The following is a 22,082-nucleotide window of genomic DNA, read 5'->3' on the forward strand; positions in this document are numbered from 1 at the left end:
ATTGGTCATTTTGGTCAGGTGCCAGCGAGGTTACCTTTAGCTTCTTAACCCTTTACAGGTGAGAGGAGCTTTCCCCTGGCCAGGAGGGATTTCAAAGGGGTTTACCCTTCCCTTTATATTTATGACAGTGTGGAAGGGGGCAGTTAAGGGATTCATCGCCCTCACCCCCTGCCCAGGTGGTCCAGATTAAAGAACAAAGTATAAACAGCACTGGATGAGCTCCCAAATGTGTTACTAAGGCTATGTCTCCACTACGCAGCTTTTAGCAACACGGCTGTGCTGTGCCGCTAAAAGGCGTGCGATGTAGCCACTGTTTGTCGCCTCTCCTGCTGACAAAAAACTTCCACCCCCAATGAGCAGGGTTAGCGTTGTCAGCAGGAGAGCACTCCTGCCAAGAAAGCGCTGTTCACACCAGCACTTGTTGTCGGCAAAAGTTTTGTCTTCGGGTGTGTGTGTGTGTTTTTAACACCTCTGAAAAACAAAAGTTTTGTTGTTCAGTTGCCAGTGTAGACATAGCCTACGTGAAGTTGCAACCTAGTTAAACCACATTCCTGGTGTCTTATCTTTCTTCCCACGATGGCCAGGAGAATTCAGCACATTGTTTTTTCTGGTTTTATAAAAAGAAAACGCATACTATGTGCACGCACGCACACACACAAACCCTCTTACATCTTCAGTTTAAAAGAAATAATTGTTTCAGGAGATAAATATAGTTATTTTAACCCATTCAATATTTATCCCTCTCTTATTAATATATGCTTGCATCAATGGAAATTCTGATGTGTTAAATTGATACAATAAGTAATCTAGTTTAATTATTTAATTTGATTCAATATTTAATTTGCTTTAATAAAAGCGGTCTTGCATAAATGTATGTATTTAATTGATATATACATATATATATTAGGATGGCATAATTTTGAATAGATTAAATATTTAATATAGAGTACTTCTTTAAATTATTCAGTATTCAGACTAGATAACAGTTCTACTCCCTCAAAGTAGTGGGAATACAAATGTCATACAATAATAATAATGTATTTCCACTCAAATATATGAAACAATATCATTGGTTCATTTCCAGTCAAACCAAACACTCTTTCCTTAATGGAATTTACCACGAGGTGGTATATCAACAAAGAGGTGAGAGACAGCATGGTGCTAATACTCAGTGCACATAAATGGACAATTAGAATATTCAGAATGTTACAGTGCTCAAAATGAATTTAAAAAACTGCCTCAGCTTTCTTCAGTCTTGTATGAGCAGGTAAATGTGCAAGATTTGTAATTACTGGCAATTCAGTGTTATGAAGGAGGTACAAAATAACAATTCACAATTTAAGTTTCTAACCCGAGGATGCAATACAAATTGAGTCTGCATCATGATAAAATCATCAGGAAAACTGGTAATATTGTAGGCTCCAGTTCAGCGAAGTGCTTAAGCACATGTTTCACTTTGAGCATGCGAGTAATCCAAATTGAAGTAAATGAGACTTAAATGTAAGCACGCACTTAAATTCTTTGCAGAGCAGGGATGGGATTACTCTCATGTTTAAGGCTGTGTTTTGCTGAATCTGGGCCTACATGACTCTATTTCCCTGAACCCTTAGGCCCCTTTTAATCATATCTCACTCTCTCCTTTCTCAGAAAAGGTTCCCAATTATGTCCAGGGGAGTTTTGCCCCAGTTAGGACTGCTGAACAGGTCTCAAGGGCAAGAGTAATTATGGGGAAGAGCACTAGCAAATCTCCTCTCTCACAATAACCTCATTAGCTAAATCTTTGATCTGTTGTAGGCTTCCTCAAGTTTCTTATTTAGGTTCTTCATAGTGAAAAATAAAGCTACATGATCTGAAGCCATAACAAAAATTTTCAGCCCCATAATTAGGAGTAAGTCAAGTGCCTTTCTTAAAGTCAATAGATAATAATGTCCTGTGCCACAAGGAAGGCAGAGTACTACAAACCAAGTGTACCTTGCTTGATAGAACGGGTAAAAGCCATTTGTAGTGTGGGAGGGGAAAAATAGATTCCTTGTCCAATTAAAAGTTGGGAAATTGAATATAAGTTTTTTCCCCCACACACACACTCAAGTCACTTTCTAGAGTATTAAAGCATGATATCAGTGAAGTTACACTGTATAAATCTGGAGTGAACACAGTGGTAAACCAGGCCTTTTGTCTTTTAGCCTGTAAGTTAATCAAAAGGCTTCAGCATGCAAAGTATATAGTCAGCATTTAATGAATATTACCACTAATAAAAAATAGTTATAAGAGTTTGCCTGGCTCATACAAACACAAGGGAATCAGTGGGATTCCGTGTGGTATGAGGGTCTACCTGCGTGGATCTCTTTATAAGAATGAGGTCTTGGATATCAAAAATGAAAACAACAAATAATATATATAATGAACCCAGCAATCCATAGATCAGTTTTGACCTTGTTGTGTTGTGATGCAAATGAATTACTTTATACTTAATAGGAACAATGTGTTTCTTTAATATGAAGGCAGCATGAGATTAATGATGCCCATAGCTGTTCATATTTCTTGCTTTTAAGTACCTTGGTTTGTAAATGATGTGATAGGAAGTTACATTAAGGTCGCTTAGAATCCTTAACTATGTTTTTAAATGATTTTGTTTTGTTTTTGTTTTGGAGTATTGAAAGGACGAGAAACCATTATGTTATTAAAAAATGGCAGAGATTTCTTCTCTGAAAAATGACTACAGCATTTTTGGCTTTCAGAAATGGGTTGCTACATTGGAGTGGTAAAATGGATTTGTTCTTGTAATTTTATTCTTTTACGGGAGAAAGAAATGTTCCCCTTTTATGGTTATACTGACTTACAAAAAAAATGACATGATGATGAACAAGTTTTAGAAGCAAAACTCAATCAACTCTAGAAAACAAAATATTTTGTTCAGAAAGAAGAATCAATTTAAAACTAATTTTTCAGGTTCTTGTTGTCAGTGAAATGGTATTTTTAATAACAGTAACCAAAACCAAATATCCCTCTTGTTATATAAACCAACAGTTTTCTCTATAGAAATCACTTTTCAATTGTTAACAATGGCAAAGTGGGGTTTTAAAAGACCACAGTCACTAAAATGACACTTACTAAGAATAAATAAAATAGAAGTCATAAAAAGAGAATAGCTTTGACATTACAGATTGTATGCAATGGATGTTACAATTGAAAAAAAAACCCCAACAATGCACAATGAAAATATTTGCCCTGGAAATCTGGTTCTATCTTCTCCACACATGACAGTCAATGGGAAAAATAGACTCAATCTAACGGAAAAGTTTTAGAAAAGTTTAGTTTCCTCCCCTCGTTTGAACCTTAATTTGGATCAATGGGGATATTGAAAGAATGGAGAAAATTTCATTAGTGAGAGAGAGAATCAATGTGATATTGATGAAAAGTTGGCTATAAAGCAACTGCCAGTAAGGGCTAAGAAAACATGAAAGGTTACGGACCTCTCACCACATTGAGATGACAAGGAGAAATGATGTTTACAATGCCCTGTTCAATGAAGTGGCATGGTGTTCCCCACAATCATAATATCTGTTATAACAATGGTTCACTCACTTGTTTTATTCAGTAGATCCTGTAAGTAAGATAAAGCTCCCCTTGTGATCTCACTCCCTTTCCAGCATCCCAAACCCAACACTGCTTAGTGTTCACAATATTTCACTCAGCAGTCTACCTTAAAGTGCTCTTGGGTCCTCTGATGGCCCATGGACCACAATTTAAAAGCCACTACACTGCCCAGAATTTTCAAATGCCTCTCAACAATCTTAGAGAAAAAGAAATGGATCTGGGAGGTGGAGGAGGAAAGCACAATACGCTGTGTAATATGCAGGCTATATTAACTTTGTTTTGTGAGTCATTTGCAATTTCATGCTTTCACTGAATTTTAAGTTGTATCAAATCGCAAGCTTGCGGCTAAAGCCTTGCAGTTATGGGTTTTAGGAGTGGTAATCTAAAACAGCTGAAAAATGGTCTGGGCTGAGATAGTGCATCTGAAACATCATACATCAGATCTGTACAGTTGCATTGATTAGAAACTTCAGTTCATTCAGTCACTACCACTTAGTGTGCACTTCCCCGCAGTAAGGTTTAGTCCCTGGTCTTAGAAAGCATGTCTTCTAAAATTGAAACAGATTTAACATTTCTAATTGGTACACATTACCTTTTTAATCTTGATCATCACAGACTAAAACTGAAAATATAAGAAAAAGAAAAAAATGACTTGAGAGCAAATCCATCCCTGGTTTCTTTTGAATTTCTCCTTAAACTGCCATGTAGAACTTTGTATGTCCATATTCCTGACTATTTCACAAAAAGGACTAAAGTTCCAGGTGGGAGAATATTCCCCTAGTTTTGGGCTGTAACCAGACATGCCAAACCCATGGGGAAAAAAGCAGAAATTGGGCTTGTTTTTGGTTTAATTGGCTTGTGAGTTGCTTGTTGGCTAGTTTTTGGCTTTTAGCTTGTTGTTTGTTGTAGCTTGTTGCTTCTTTTTTTTTTTTTGATCGGCTCGTGCCGAGCAGGGGCAAGGTGGGGGGAGAGAGTCAGGGGTGCACAGCATGCCCACCACAGTCCCAGACTGCATGCAGGGGGAATCAAGTCACATAGAGTGTTGCGGTTCTTTGGGATTGGCTTTTTTTGGCCTTGTTTTGAAATGGGATTGGCTTGATTTTTGGCTTATTGTAAAAGTTGGGGTGCTTATTTACCATGTGAAAGTTGGCAACTGTGGTTGTAACTCATGCCAGTGAGTCAGACTCCGCTGGCAGCATGTTGAAGCCACCATTAATGAAAAGATGATTTAACAATTAAATTAACTTCATGAATCTTCTTTACATAAAGCCTGAAGTAGGTTAGTGTAGGAGCAATCATAATATCTGATTAGTTTAACTTTTTGCTAATGGATTAATTCAATTTATGACAAAAGAAGCATTTAATTGTCCGGTTTTGGTAGCCTTAAATCTATATAAACATGAAATACAGTCTCCTTGACAAATGAGATTACTAGAAACTTAATGGAAAAATCTTATTTGCTACCACAGCGGTGACATGAAGAATTGCAGCCTTTAGCTGTGGGTTACTAAGCTCTTAATAACGAGAGAAAGATACTCCATCTTCACCTATAGACACAATTACAGTGCACAAAAATAGCTGCCAAGGCGTCTACAAAAAATATTCATGACAGTGTGAAAAATATTGATTTTTAAAAGCCAAGAAATGAAATCTCTTCGAAACTGTTCAATTTAATCCAGCTATTATATTCCAAAAGAAACTGAGGCAAGCGTAAAGCATTTCACCGAAATCCCAGCTTTAAAATAAATAAATAAAAAATCCTCACAGAAGCAGCAAAAACAAAAAATCCAAAATGTGCCATAAAGGGATGCAGCTCCTGGGTGACCAGGTTAAATGCAAGCAATGAGTAAGGAGTTTGAATTACATTCAAACATTGTGCACCCACTCACTCCCTTTTTTCTTTTCCTCTCAGTGTTACACTGAGAGAAATGGCTATGCGTGTGTTCCCCTGTTGTGCAATGGCACAGCATTTTTGCTCTGAGCTGCTAAACATGTCACATGACAGCACCTCACACGGCTTCTGATCTATTATAGTAATCGCATGTTGGATTTGAACTCCGCTTCCGAGACATTACAAATGTCAAATAATGGCAAAGCACACTGATCCTGAGTCTTGATGCTTGTGACGTGATAGTGACTTTACTTTCTGTCCTTCCTGTATTGGTATGGTGCTGCAATGTTTGAATTGCAAACACTGGAAGAAAATATTGAGAGCTAAACAAAACACTACTTTATTGCAAATAAAAAAAATTATGGAAACATTCCCATTGAATGTATAAGGTTAAATAAAATCTAAACGTATATCTATGGAGGTCTATATCTATAGCTGGCTTTCCATGACACTAACACTCCTAAATGCATAAAACTCATTATGGGATTTAGTTGCTTATGAAACTTTTACCCAATGTTCCTTTAACTACAGCACTATTTGTTTCTTGTTGTAATATATCTTGATTGCTGCCTTATTAACTGCTTGACTGTGAAAGGAAGAAAATTGAATAGGGAGCAGGGAAGAGTCATCTTAAGGAAAAAAAATAAACCTAAATAACATTTGCTACCATACAGCGAGTAAAAAAAAATAAAAATTACTTATCTCTGCATTTGAATCTTCTCAGGTTCGTTTCAGTATGGCTTAACTAGCTGCACTCTGCTTTAGCCTAGAGGGTAATGATTTCACCGAGACTTGCACTCACATTAATTACTGCCAGTGTAGTGCAGTATTAAATTGGTGTTGAACCGTTAGAAACTGAATACATGCTTTTTTTAAAAAAAAAAAATTAAAATGTACTGGAAGATAAATGTCTACAATGTCAGCTGTGGAGTTATATTCACATACCGTGGTCTGAAAATACTTACAAGATCACATTAAATAAAGCTGTGACTGCAAGAGAAGATATGCTGCACATGATCTTCTTAGGATGTTCCCTACTATTACTCTTTGGAAAACGTGACATAGTGGAAGACTGTTTTAATTGAAAACAATATTTTATTTTTAAAACCCTGTTTAATTCATGCTGTTAGAGGCAGTCACATCATTTTTCAACCAATATCAGCTCCATGCATCTAAACAAAAACATACAAGTGCCAAAGATTAACATTAAATAAATTTATGTTAAACCAACATTTTTAGGTGAATCAGTGCCAGTTAACAATAGAGAATTCATTATGGAAATGGAGTATGATTTCAGCGAGACAACTTCTCAAGTGAGGTTTAATTCATGTCAACATGGAGCCCATACAAAACACAGGTGGCAGAAAATCACTAAGTAGTGTGTCGCCCTGTGCAGGACCTTTGTACAGGGGTGAATTTTACCCTGGGTGAATATTCCAATATAACATCATGTAAAATGGAATTGAATTAATTCAATTGTTATCCTGATGTATGTCATGGCAAAACTGTGGCAGGTGCTCTACAGATACTGGGAAGTCAGTGGAACAGATCCTCAGTTGGTGTAAACTGCTGTAGCTCCACTAGTTACAATGATTTACACCAGGTGAAGATTTGGCTCAAGTTCTGTGCTGTGAATAATATTATATATGATGCAGCTCCAGGGAGATTCGCCCTTGAAAGCAGAAATCCTAATTGTGTACTCCTTACTCCAGGTCCAGTTCTGCAACCTTTTCTTTCATTGGATGCTAATGTATTCTCTCATGTGAGTAGTCCTACTGAACTCAGTGGGATGTCTCGCCTGAATAAGTACTGCTGAGTGTGAAGAAGGGCTGCAGAAGTTGCCCCTCAGATAGTACACCACCTTACTGTTTAATCAGGGCTAAATCCTATTCTTGTTGAAGTTATTTGGCATTTACAGTGTTGCTAATTCACAATTTTATTACAAGTTTTGCAATATGTGATACTTTTGTTTAAACCCCCAACTCTAGGACTCATGTGATTACTTAAGAATCTCAACCTTCATTTAAAAGCAAAATAAAGAAAGAAAGAAAAAACCCAAATAAATAATATAAAAAAATACAGCCTTGATTGTTCTAAAGCTTGAAAATGTGACCCTTAAACACTCAAATCCCAGAAGGCAAATAAAAAGAATGCCAAATATATTATTTGTAAAACATCTAATGATTTTTAAGATGATCTCATGATTTGGGGGCCTGATTCCCTATTTTCAACATCTGCAACTGGTATTACTGTCTACAGTTAACTTTAATGGCTGCAGAACTGTGCATATGGTAGCATAGGGCATCAGTATTAGGCACAGCATACCCAGAAAAGAAAAGGAGTACTTGTGGCACCTTAGAGACTAACCAATTTATTTGAGCATAAGCTTTCGTGAGCTACAGCTCACTTCATCGGATGCATACTGTGGAAAGTGTAGAAGATCTTTTATACACACAAAGCATGAAAAAATACCTCTCCCCACCCTACTCTCCTGCTGGCAATAGCTTATCTAAAGTGATCACTCTCCTTACAATGTGTATGATAATCAAGTTGCGCCATTTCCAGCACAAATCCAGGTTTTCTCACCCCCTCCCCACCACACACACAAACCCACTTTCCTGCTGGTAATAGCTTATCTAAAGTGACCACTCTCCTTACAATGTGTATGATAATCAAGACAGGACAGGCCTAACAAAGAAAATAACAGAACGCCACTAGCCGTCACCTTCAGCCCCCAACTAAAACCCCTCCAACGTATTATTAAGGATCTACAACCTATCCTGAAGGATGACCCAACACTCTCACAAATCCTGGGAGACAGGCCAGTCCTTGCCTACAGACAGCCCCGCAACCTGAAGCAAATACTCACCAGCAACCACATACCACACAACAGAACCACTAACCCAGGAACCTATCCTTGCAACAAAGCCCATTGCCAACTGTGCCCACATATCTATTCAGGGAAACCATCACAGGGCCTAATAACATCACCCACACTATCAGAGGCTCGTTCACCTTCACATCCACCAATGTGATATATGCCATCATGTGCCAGCAATGCCCCTCTGACATGTACATTGGTCAAACCGGGCAGTCTCTAAGTAAAAGAATAAATGGACACAAATCAGATGTCAAGAATTATAACATTCATAAACCAGTCGGAGAACACTTCAATCTCTCTGGTCACGCGATTACAGACATGAAAGTTGCAATTCTTTAACAAAAAAACTTCAAATCCAGACTCCAGCGAGAAACTGTTGAATTGGAATTCATTTGCAAATTGGATACAATTAACTTAGGCTTGACTAGAGACTGGGAGTGGCTAAGTCATTATGCAAGGTAATCTATTTCCCCTTGTTTTTTCCTAACACCCCCCCCCAGACGTTCTTGTTAAACCCTGGATTTGTGCTGGAAACGGCCCACCTTGATTATCATACACATTGTAAGGAGAGTGGTCACTTTAGATAAGCTATTACCAGCAGGAGAGTGGGGTGGGAGGAGGTATTTTTTCATGCTTTGTGTGTATAAAAGATCTTCTACACTTTCCACAGTATGCATCCGATGAAGTGAGCTGTAGCTCACGAAAGCTTATGCTCAAATAAATTGGTTAGTCTCTAAGGTGCCACAAGTACTCCTTTTCTTTTTGCGAATACAGACTAACACAGCTGTTACTCTGAAACATACCCAGAAAGTGTCACTTGTGTGGCTCCATGGATGGAATGTCATACTGTACTGTCTTACCTGTAAATTTTTGCAATTATTTTAACAAGACTGGGGGATTTCACCGGCACATTTTTCGTAGGAGTCCTCCCTGCCATACCAACAACACATATCAAAACATGAATACCAGCCTGATGAATATTTATGTCTGATGAATAGTTTTAACATTTTCACAGCTGGACCCTGACTGAGCAATCACCGCAGCAGCGTGAGAATAATATATGTTAAATGCAAGCTATTTATAGCCTCTATTTTTAAAATGTAATTGGAAAATGAATGCTGATAGCTATGGACCAAATGCTGCAGTCTTTATTACAGGGAGTACTCCATGAGCAAGCACTAAGTACGTACTAGGAAATCTGGCCCACAATGACTCTGCTTATTTAAAGAAGCACATTTTTGTCAATAACATCGCATTTCAGCTATAACCAATATCACCACACAGTCCTATATAAGATATTTTTTATTCATATCCATCTTAATGTATATAGTCAGGTAAAATGATAACTCTACCCCTAAGAAGAAAAGGAGGACTTGTGGCACCTTAGAGACTAACAAATTTATTTGAGCATAAGCTTTCGTGAGCTACAGCTCACTTCATCGGATGCATAACCTAATTTGTTTTAATATATAGTTAAAGCATACATTTTACTTGAATTACAGTGCTCAATTTTCAGTGCAGTATCTCTCGTACATGAGAGAACAGCTGTATTCATCAGAAACAATTAGCATTTTAGTGTTATATATATATACATTGAAGTGATTTGTAGAAAATTATTAAACAAATGAGTGACCCACAGGAGCAGATAGCGCTAGTTTTGTCTCATAAACAATCAAAAATTCTTCAATTTAAATTATTTATACTAATTTCAAAATTACAACCCTTAACAAGTCTAGCAGTAGCTGTGCCGGTCCCAGGATATCAGAGAGAGAAGGTGGGTTAGGTAATGTATTTTATCGGATCAACTTCTGTTTGTCAGAGAGACAAGCTTTCAAGCTACACAGGACTCTTCTTCAGATCTGGGATAGGTACTAAGACTATGGCTATACTAGAGATAGCTTATTCACCCTACCGTGAATGACATAAGTTATACCGATGTAAATGGTAGTGTAGACATAGCCTTCGATTGCCACAGGTAAATACAAGATCGAACAGATAGCATAGCATAAGGGACCATTCAAAGTGAAATGTGCTAACTACTTTGTTACCATTAGAACCTAGATTTTTCTCTTACCAAATTCTGGCTGAAAAACACTATTCTGTTGACAGCTTTTGCAATCAGGCCATTGAGAATACTCCATTGAGAATTAATCTATGTAATAAAGGCAGATCAGGAAGCACAGCCTGTTATTTAAATTGCTAGAAACTTCCTATTAGAAGACCCTGTTTTCAGTTGCTTATAATTTTGTACTGGGACCAGTACTATTCAACATATTCATAAATGATCTGGAAAAATGGGTAAACGGTGAGGTGGCAAAAGTTGCAGATGATACAAAACTACTCAAGATAGTTGAGTCCCAGGCAGAGTATGAAGAGCTACAAAGGGATCTCACAAAACTGGGTAACTGGGTGATTGGGCAACAAAACGGCAGATGAAATTCAGTGTTGATAAATACAGAGTAATGCACATTGGAAAACATAATCCCAACTATACGTATAAAATTATGGGGTCTAATTTAGCTGTTACCACTCAAGAGAGAGATCCTGGAGTCGTTTTGGATGAAAACATCCCCTCGATGTGCAACACAGTCAAAAAAGCAAACAGAATGTTGGGAATCATTAAGAAAGGGATAGATAATAAGACAGAAAATACCATATTGCCTCTCTATAAATCCATGGTACACCCACATTTTAAATACTGTGTGCAGATGTGGTCACCCCATCTCAAAAAATTTATTGGAATTGGAAAAGGTTAAGAAAAGGGCAACAAAAATAATTAGGGGTATGGAATGGCTTCCATATGAGGAGCAATTAATAAGATTGGGACTTCTCAGCTTGGAAAAGAGACAACTAAGGGGGGATATGATAAAGGGCTATAAAATCATGACTGGTGTGGAGAAAGTAAATAAGGAAGTGTTATTTACTCCTGCTCATAACACAAGAACTAGGGGTCACCAAATAAAATTAATAGGCAGCAGGTTTAAACCAAATAAAGGGAAGTATTTCTTCACACAACATACAGTCAACCGGTGGAACTCTTTGCCAGAGGATGTTGTGAAAGCCAAGACTATAACAGGCTTCAAAAAAGAACGAGAGACATTCATGGAGGATAGATCCATCAATGGCTATTAGCCAAGATGGGATGGGATGGTGTCCCTAGTTTCTGTTTGCCAGAAACTGGGAATGGGCAATAGGGGATGGATCACTTGATAATTATCTGTTCTGTTTATTCCTTCTGGGGCATCTGGCATTGGCCACTGTCCGAAGACAAGATACTGTGCTAGGTGGATATTTGGTTGATCCAGTGTGGCCGTTCCTATATTGTAATGCCAAACTTTAACTGTTTGGGCTGAAATTTTCTAAGTTGTGTGTCTGCCTCAGGCTGATTTTTTTGGGGAAATTTTCATCCTGAGGCATGCACACAACATAGACAATTCTTTTGGTTGAAATGTTCCAGAAAATTTCAGCTTGAGGCAGACACCCAACTTTTCTTCTGAAGCTCTGTTGCCCTCATGTTTTGGAGCAGGGACTTGAAATTTGGCTGGGGAGTGACTTTGTGTCAAGGATGTGTCTTTTGCCATCACTGTTAAAATCTGACCGACGTTAGTTTATCTATAAACTTTTGAAAAATCAAATGTTGCACATGGTCAGTATGGATTTGCCGGAGCTGTATCACTTAATTCCCATGTTCAATTCTATTTATTGTGTGGTATGGTGTTAGTGCTTGAATGCTGTGTGCATATGCATGTACACATGCAAAATTGTGCATTTGCCAATGGGTGGCAATGCCACTGAAAATGTGGTGCATAATGTTTTCAGATCCTCATCAATACCAAGCAGAAGCAAAGGCTTTGATTAGTGTTTGAAACTTCCATATCAGAATCATAACATCAAAAGAATTAGGGAGGAAGTGGGGACAAGCCAATGTGGCTTTGTGAATGATTCAAAAGTCATACAAAAATATTAACACTTCTGCTATTTTTTAATACAATGTAGGTTGCCCAATTAACTATTTTACTAAGCCGAGAATTCCTCAACAATGTGTCTCTAGAGGACCTTCGGCACCTTAACTAGTTAAACAATTAAAATATACTAATGCATGGTAATGCCAGAGAGGAAAATTAGATATATTTATATCTTTTTAACATGCAATATTCCCTCTCTCAAAACCTTGACAAAACATAAGGTATCAAAACAGTAAATTGGATAAAACTAAAGTAAAATTGAAATAAAATTAAGTCTTCTCTCCTGTCTTGAATCAGAAAAGAAATAAACAAAAATTTGATTTCAAGCTAATGTATGGCTTATGAATCAGGCCAAAAGTGCATATGAGAAAAACTCAGTAGATAGAGATGCAAAAAAAAAAAAAAAAAACAATACCGGTTCAAATGATGCTTGAGTATTGCAGTAGCTCTACCCAATTAACTCAAATGATGGCCAGTTTTGAGCTCTCTTACAATGAAATAGTAAAAGAAAAAAGGCTTTTATCAGGCTGCCAAATTATGCTCTATTATAAGGCAGATTAGCAATTCATAACTGCCCTATAGATTGCTCAAGATGGGAGTATTCACATGAATTTTTTCCTATGTATTTTATCAACAGATTGATTCCTTTTACAGGAAAAAAAACCAAACAAAGCAAAATAAATCAAAAACCTCTCTAACTTCAGAGTGCTATTGAGGGAAATGAGAAGTGATGAAATATCTTTTATCTGCAACTATGATGCTGCTACTTTTCCTTGTCTGTACAGATTCCCCTTCCTGCCCTTAATGTTATCTTTCTCCTAATACTACATTTATTCTGGTCTATGCACTTAGCTGTTCATTTCAAAACTTACATTTGAGGTCTGTCAGAAAACACAGGACAGTAGCAAGATGCAGATGTGAATAACTAATACCTCTTTGTGATCCAGTTCCTTAGGTTGCACTTTCGTCTCTGAGTCCAATATGTTTTGAATTGGCTGATGAACTGGTATGGTGAGTTGATGCAAGCTGAAGACTTCTGAGAGTAAATGAAACAAAACAAATTTACTTCTAAAGAAAGAGCTGGTATCCTAAGTATAACTGAGGCCCGCTCCACAGGCAGCATAACAAATAATCTGTTTTTGTTTTCTTTTTTTCATCATCTCTACATTTTAGCCCAGAGGGTTTAACTCGAGAATAAGCTATCAAGTTGTAGGGAGATGAAGAATGAAGGTCACTGTAGGGAGATGAAGAATGAAGGTCACAACCTTTCTATTTTATCTTTCTATTACTCTCAGGCTAAAACTAGCTCCTTGGATAATGCCAATTTCTGCAAGAATTTATTTCCACTGATCTTTCCTCTTCTGCTCTTATAATGAGCTGTGTTCAAGAGCATGTAAGCATCTAATGTACATGCACAGAAATGTCTTCAAGTGAGGACAATCTAGCTGTTGCTGCCTTTAAGCTAACTGTAGACACCAGGAATCCTGAAGTGCACATAATCAAAAGAGATCATTTACTACATTTTTATAGCTTTAAGTGATGATTAAAAAGGGCAGTACAGAACTTCTTTAAGAGTCCCCATAACATTAGGGCTAAAGAGGCCTATACCAGTATCCTAACCTGTTGGGGTGGGAAGAGGTCCCATGAGTCACAGCTCTGTAAAGCTCCATTGCACTTTGCATAATAGTCAGTATACCAACTCCAAATTTGTAATTACCTGTACACCTGTACAGAACAACTGCTGCTTTTCACAGTATGCACTGTTATTACTGATGCGGTGTTTGGGAAATGAAGAAACGTCTAAACAGCCCGATTTTGGCAGACCATTCACACAGATTTTTACAATAAAAAAAGACAGATATACAGAGAAATACTTATAATGCTCTTTTTTTACTCCATTTGTAGTGGTTTAGGAGAAGAGAAGGTTTTGCATAGATATCTCTAAAGATGTTAGCAAACAAAAAACAAAACAAAACAAAAAATCTACCACACACACCATAATCCAAACAATCAATCAAAATCCCAAAACAACATCAATCTCACAAGCACTTTATATGGGACCTAATCAAGCCCACCTCTTCTATGAGCTGAATGATGGGATGGAGATATAGCAAGGTCTCTGTGGGAAGGGGAAAAGGCTCTGACATCATCTTCCCTCCCTCGGATCCCACTGAATTTCATCTTGACAATTGCTTTTCTGGGATTTAGGGTGGGACCAAGATCTGGAAGCAGTGGGTCCAGGAACTGCCCTTTCTCCACCTCATTACTGCTGGGTAACCCTGCACCTTTCTGTCTGGAAATCCCATTGGGAGTTAATGTTGTTGTTCAACAAACATAATGTATTGTGTGCATCTCTGTGTGTGATCATATTATTTTGTAATGACATATCCAAGAAAGATGATGGGGCCTACTGCAAGTAAGGGAAATCTCCATTAACTCTAAAGATAAAGGCTTGTATTCTAGTTTTAATTCTGTTGGACTCTGTCTAATTTACCTAATGCCTGTGGTTGTTGTCTGCAGCCCATGATTAGTGAGACTGAGGACTTGGCCCATGGTGGTCCAGCTTCAGGAGGGCCTGGTACTGTAATGTTTAGTAAGTTCAAAGGAGGCAGATTTGTTGAGAGAAGGCCACAGTCCATTTTCTTACCTGTATGAGTACTAAGAACAGTCTGAAACGGCCCAGGCTTCAAGGGGTATCCACTGTAGCTCACTAGCATTAGATAATATCATTAACCTAGTCAGCCACTCCTATGCTAGTAACTCAATACCTGTCTTCACAGGGGCCAGCTAGGCAGTGCAGAGGAGCCAGGACTCCCAACTTGATTTCTCTGCCTTTGCAGTTCTTGGGTTTCCTTTCTCAGTTTCACTTCCTGCCAGTATGGCACTCCCCCCACCTGCTGAGGGGGTGATTCCACAATGTCTTTATGGTCCGGAAGAATTTCTCAGGTGTTCTCAGCGGGGTTCCTTAGCTACAACCAATGGATTCTTTGTGCAGTGGAGTTAGTATAATAGCAAACTATCAGATCCCCTATTTCTTGAATTACAAAAAAATAAGTAATTCACAGATCCATTATTATTTGCTGAAGCTTATTAAAACCCACTTGTAGCGAGGGGGTGTGGCCTCCTCCCTCCCAGACAGGCTGAGGAATAGCCGCGACTGCACCCTGGAGAGCAGAGCTGGGACACCCATGCCTGCCCCGCTGGAAGCAGAGGGGTGGGACAGGAACCGAAAATATAAAAAGTGGGCACAGGAGCCGACAGAGGAGCAGGCTGTTTCCCACCCGCTGCTGGAGCTCAGACCCAATGGCATCTACTACAGTGTCCAAGACCTGGAGGAACTGCCAGAAGATGATGTCAGTTGCCAGAGACACCAAGAAGCTGTTGGGGCAGCCTTTGGTTGTTTACCTCGGTGAGATGAACGATGACTCTAGGACCCAGGTAACCCTATCCCGAATGGGAGTGTAGGAAGTAGCCCAGGGGAGCCGAATATAGTTTGGCTGCGTTGCTGACTGACAGAAAGCCAGTGTGTTGTGGCCGGATTTCCCCACAGTCCCAGTGGTGGACCACTTGGCCGCTGTTAGGGCCCTGGGCTGGGAGGCGGTGGAGTCGGATTGGCCTCCATCCCCGTACCCCTTGCCATTCCACCTCTGAGTGGTAGGCTCCCCACTCTAGGTCAAGAGGCCTGCATCTGTTGGCGGTCCACCAGAGCCAGAGCTGTTTGCTGCCCTGTCCTGTTTGAGGACTGGGCACAATAGACTCATTGCCTCTCTGTCCTGAATACAAGCCAGAGCCTCCTACCTGGTTGCTGCCTTGCCGTGCCTGAGAGCTGGGGCTTATAGACATTTGAGCTCTGTCCAGACTGCAGGCCAGAGCCCCCCCTAACGATTTGCTGTCCCACCCTGTCTGTGGGCCTGGGCCGAGAGACTCATTACTGCTCTGCCCTGAGTGCAGGCCAGGGCTCTCTGAGGGGTTGGGCACCAAGGTGACTGTCTGCTCTACCCCACCAAGTGGCAGGAGCCCCTGTGTTTATTCCCCCTGAATTGTGCCCCTCCAGAGGCCTTGTAGCAAGGGAGCATGGCACACAGACAGCCAGAAGGACAGCCATAACCTCCCTACACCACTACAGACATGTACGCATTCTTAGTTGGATTTAGATTGTGAGAAACTAGGAATTCTTTTGGGTGTTGTTCTGCTTCAAACCCTATCACAGATCAAAACTTCAACACGAAATGTCCTCCTTTTCACAGAAATCAAGACGTAAACAGTTATTTGGATGTAAATTAGGTTCCATGATAATGCTAAAAGCAACAGCTACAAATATTTGATCAAATTCCGTAAATAACCAGGTTTTCCAAACTTTTCTAACAAGCAGCATCCAGTTGCTATTAAAAACTATTATGAAAATTTGCACTGTATCACTGGAGATATAATCTCTATGGTAATTTTCTGAAAGTTGCAAAACTGCAGGAAATGTTTTTATTAAAATCAAGCCAGACTAAAAGGCTCCTTAAAATCAGCCACCTAGCACAACAGTAATGATTATGTTTGCTTTGAAGTGGGGGAAAAAACAGGTTTTACATGGCTGAGTGTCAGATTTTCTGTGACTTCTGCTATTTATGCCCTGAGAGTTTGATTCAAGAGTTTTCCAGTTGCCTGTAAGTATTTACCATGTAAATCTGAAATTGCAGCACGGAAAGATGCAATAAGCTGAAAGTGTCCTTGATATAAAATATTATTATGCTCAGGGTTTGACAATCACACCATCTCCTTAAATCTATTGGGCCTGGCAGCTGCTTTCCATTCAGTCTAAACGAGGGAACAATTAAATCCCCTTTGCTTATTGATAGCTGAAACAATGGAAAATCAACACCCAAGGACTAGACCACATACAAACCTGCCAGTGTCTGGGCCATGTGGTCGAAAGGTATGTCTACACTGCAATTAAAAACCTGTGGATTATGGGACTTGGGCTAAGGGGTTGTTAAATTGTGATATAGATGCTCTGACTCAGGCTGCAGTCCAAACTCTGGGACCCTCCCACCTTCCAGGGTGCGATAGCCCAGGCTCCAGCCTGAGCCCAAATGTCTGCACCACAATTAAAGAGCCCCTTAGCCCAAGCCCCATGACACTGACACTGTCCAGCTGTGAGTTTTTAATTGAGGTGTATACATATTCTACCGGGCTTTCTGGGGTCTAATAACAAATGCAGCTGTACGGCTCTTTGTGTGGGAGAGCTGCAGCCGAAGCACCATAGATGCAGCCAGAAGGCAGGAGGAAGGCTAGGCACAGCTACAGATCCAATTGTAGCATAATCTTGAGAAAAGCTAAGACAGGGAGGAAAGAGGCTTGGAACTGTGAGCAAAGAAACTGTCTCCTGTTTGATTCCTACTGTGTCCTGGGAAACAGGACTTTATGTACATGTTTGTAAATAAACAGGATTGCATCAAAGAAATACCTGACACTGATTTCTACTCTTAATGGAAACAACCTGTAAGTCCCTGATTTTTAGCTAACTACTTGGGTCACAAGGGGAACAATATAAACATTCAGTTAAAAGTACAGGAACTAATTTATTTCTGTTCTCACACTGAGACATTGTTCATGACCATCATTCAAGTGGATTGCAGTTAAGATTATGGGGCGAGCCTTAATCCTTGGGTATGGCCATAATGCATTGAGCACGTTGGGGTGTGGGGTGCAAAGATGGGGTAAAGCTTTCTTTTGTGGTGCCCTGATCCTATTGCTGTTCTGTGCGTGCTGTTGATCTCTGTTAGAATAGCTTGAAGCCCTGACTCTATCCCGACCTGGCTTCTCTGGGACAATAAGCACTTCCTCCTTCCCTGTCTATTAAGCACTTGCTGAGAAATTATGGCTGTGTCCTGTGTTCCTTTCCACCTCTCCCACCACTGGCTCATGCATACAGGGGCAGCAGTAACCTGTTTCTAAAAGATTAGTATTCAAAAGAGAGCTTTCTTCCACAAACAATATCTGACATCATTGCCTGATGGCTAGACCAAGTGAAGTTTGCATGTTAATCCTGAGCTGTCACTTCTTTGTGTCATGTGCAGGGCCACCCCTGTAGGCCATCCGTGCTAGTTGTCCATGTCTTAAATGTCACTCCTCTCCAATCATAGTTCCATAGATTCTAAGGCCAGAAGGGACCATTGTGATCATGTAATCTGAGTTCCTATATAACATGGGCCATAGGACTTCCTCAAAATAATTCCTACACCATATCTTTTAGAAAAACATCCAAACATGGAAGCAAACAATCTCACATTATGGGCATAACAGCACTCCATCCACTGGACCCATCTCCACTGATGTCTGGATTTGTGGAACTGGCATATAATATTTCATTGTGTCCTGCTATAACACGGCATCCAATAATTATATATCATTAATAATATTAAATTAAATAGCAGCTCAATGGTATTTCACACCTTGGACCAGGAAGTGTACCATACACCAGTCTTGCATCAGCCAGAGCAGTCACTTGAAAAATCGGTTTTCATTTCTACTCAAAGAACTTTTCAGACTGGGCATCCTTCACAGTGCATTTATGAGGGCTGCCTGCAAGAAAAGCACAGCAATCCAGCATCATTAAGTAGAATCCATTATGAATTAATGTGTTTCAAACTGTCGACAGAACATATATTTATTCACACAGAGGCATGATATGGATGTTTCTTTGTCAAGCTTGGATTTGTAGATAGAGTCTGCTCCTGAAAACACTTCTGAGATTAGTTCTTACTGCTGCAAATAGTCCTAGTGACTTCCATGGAGTTACTCACAGCAGTAAACACCGCTGGGAAGATGTTCAAAAGCAACTGAAGGATTTAGGTGCTCAAATCCCATTGATTTTCAGTGGAACTTGTGCTCCTAAATCCGTTAGGATTTTAGAAAATCTCTACCATAATGAGTAGTATGTGTTTGGAGGATCTGGCCCAAACACTGCTGGTAAAGGATTAACATCATATCGGGAATTTACATGCTAATAATGAGTGGCTGTCTAAGTCTTTCATATACTCGCCACATGAACCCTGATACATGGTAACCACACATATGCACAAAACTGATTTCTTAAAATGTGCATGTGATTAATATTATTAATTGTGTTGCAGTAGTACCTAGAGGCCCCAACCAAGTTTAAACCCCATTGTGCTATGTGCTGTAGAAACAGTAAGAGGCAGTCCCTGTTCTGAAAGCCCTGCAGTCTAAATAGACAAGACTAGGGGGAAACAGAGAGGCACATTGTCTTGTCCAGATTACTGGAGGTGAGTGGCAGATTTGGCTGTAGCACTCAGATCTTCTGAAGCCTCGACCAGTGCCCTATCCACTAAACATCACAGCCTCTCTTGTATGAATCTACCTCTTGATTCTTCATAATGGCCAGGTGCCATTTCTTGTGCTTAGGTAAGACTTTCCAAGTGTGCTAACATCAGTTTAACCTTTAGTAGCATTTACATACACTATGCCTTTAAAAAAAAAAAGTGGGGGCCACAACAAAGGCAAGCCAATACCATTTGTTATGCTTTGTTTTTCAGAGTCACAGTGGCAAACGGGCTGTATCCATTAACCTTTTTGCAAAGAGCAGAAGGCAAGCTAGTTAACATTTGACAGCTTTACAGAGTCGATTGACTTCTAAAGAAAAATTCACCAGTACGCAGTGTTCTCTGTATTCCTGTCTGTTTCAGAGAATTTGTCACAGGTCCAGCTATTATAATCTTCATGTTTTACTCTCCCAGCTTCCCATATTCTCTTAGTAAACACAAACAGAAGTATCATGATGATTTATTTAGTACATGAGTTTTAATTTGTACAATGGTGGGGATGAACTTGAGCTGTTAGCTAATAGTATATGCTGTTCAGAAAACATGCATTTTCTTGTTATGGTTTTAAGTAGTAGTTGATAAGGATTCCAGCAGATTGCTAGGTGTTACTAACTTACCTTTACATTCTTTGCATGAAAAGGTTAATGGTTACAACATGTCCTTCTCTGACCTTAGAAGGCATCCAGAAGGCTCCCAAAATTACAGGAAGATTATAAATGATGATGGTATCACAAAGTGTCTGTGCAAGGAAGGACAAGGATGCAGCTTCTATAATGATAACTCTGTGACAGATGCCCAAAGGGGAAAAGGGTGAGAGCAGCTCCCAATCTTCAGTGTAATCAATCACTGGGCATTCTCACTGGCATATAATTAATAGCCTGGGATCTCATAGAATGACTGTCCCTTACATAGGACTTAAGCAAAGCTTCAATGTAGTCCAGCGCTCCTAGTATATAACTGATATTTCTATAATAAGGGAAAGAACAAGAGGGGAAAAAGCACATTCTTTATCTCAGGTAAGTATAACTTATCTTTGCCTCCATCCTGCCTAGACACAGTAATGCTAGACTGGGCTACAGTGTTATGTTAAAATGTAATTATTTAAATTAAACCTGAATATAACAGAACTGAAGTGTGACCAGCTACAAAACACATATTCAGGGTAGAGCAGGAAGGTAGAAAGGGTAGGGTAGAGACTGGTGGATATGTAGCTAACCAACCAGGTATTAGAAAACATAAGCGGCATGCTTCCAGAGCTGGATTTACACCTTACGCACCCCTAGGCACAGCATCTTCAGTGCCCCCGCTGCCTACAGCTGACCTTTGTGTTTTCCATAAAAAATGAAATGAAAAGAAATATAAACAAATCCTCCCCAGGAAAGCACTAGACCCTCCACCACACACGGAGCTCCCAGCCCAAGCTGGGGTGAAGCCCACCTGCCCCAGGTGAGGTGCAAGGGGGGACTGTACCTCTCCCTACAGCAAGTGATCCCCAGGTGTCTTCTATCCCTCCCACAGGGTGGCACAGCAGCTGTGCTCTGGCTCTGCCTGTGCAAGTGAATGGGGAACCTGAGTTGGGCACCTGCGTTCCCTATACAATGAATGGGAAGAAAGGTGACCCCAAAAACCAGCACGCTAGGCAGGTCATCTAAGCTAACCAGACCAGAAGGATATGTGCTAAGCCTGGGCTTCAGGGAGGCACGTATCTCTGTTAGCGATCCACAAAAAGGAACCCACTACCTGGAGTCAGGCTTAGGCATTGAAGGTGTTCCTTGTGAGAATGAGTTAGGTGCCTGCCTTGCTCCATACAAAACAGCCGGAGGAGGTGCCCACCTTATACCTTTCAGCTCAGTGGTTCAAGCATTTTCCTGAGAAGTGTTACGAATTACACCTGGTAGGACACGCATACAACTGCTGTGAATTATACCTTGTAGGACACGCACACAAATGCTACGAATTACACCTGGTAGGACACGCACACAAATGCTGCGAATTATACCTGATAGGACACGCACACTAGTGCTACGAATTACACCTGATAGGACACGCACACCAATGCTACGAATTACACCTGGTAGGACACGCACACCAATGCTGCGAATTATACCTGATAGGTCACGCACAGTTCGAATCTAGGCTGAGGCACAGAAACAAAGTCCACAACTGCAGAGTTCCCAAAAGACACTAAGTTTATTACGCTCGAGCGTGGTGCCCCCCTGCTAGCCAGGAGGGGACCCTGAATGCAGATTATTAGCAAAGCATGTTGCCCTCGTGCATCGGAAACCTTAGCCAATAAACAAACCCTTGTCTTATCTACCACCTATCCCTGGTTGGTGCATTCCTCGTGCTATACCAGTATGTTAATTACACAGCATGGTCCTAAAGCTATGCATCAGTAACTTTTATTATCAGAA

General features: G+C 40.0%; 1 long non-coding RNA gene across 1 annotated transcript in view; it reads right to left on the reverse strand.

Moving 5' to 3' along the window:
* The window catches only part of LOC311517494, a 30,340-nt gene extending 11,493 nt beyond the window's left edge, over positions 1–18,847 (reverse strand). Inside the window, exons 1-2 of the long non-coding RNA XR_014710722.1 lie at positions 18,778–18,847; positions 13,267–13,370 (exon numbers count right to left, since the gene is read on the reverse strand). This is a non-coding gene — a long non-coding RNA (uncharacterized lncRNA). The remainder of the gene's footprint in view (positions 1–13,266; positions 13,371–18,777) is intronic.
* Between the last annotated feature and the right edge of the window lie 3,235 nt (positions 18,848–22,082).

The sequence above is a fragment of the Lepidochelys olivacea genome (assembly GCF_965140295.1).
Source record: "Lepidochelys olivacea isolate rLepOli2 genome assembly, chromosome: 3".
NCBI lineage: Eukaryota > Metazoa > Chordata > Testudines > Cheloniidae > Lepidochelys > Lepidochelys olivacea.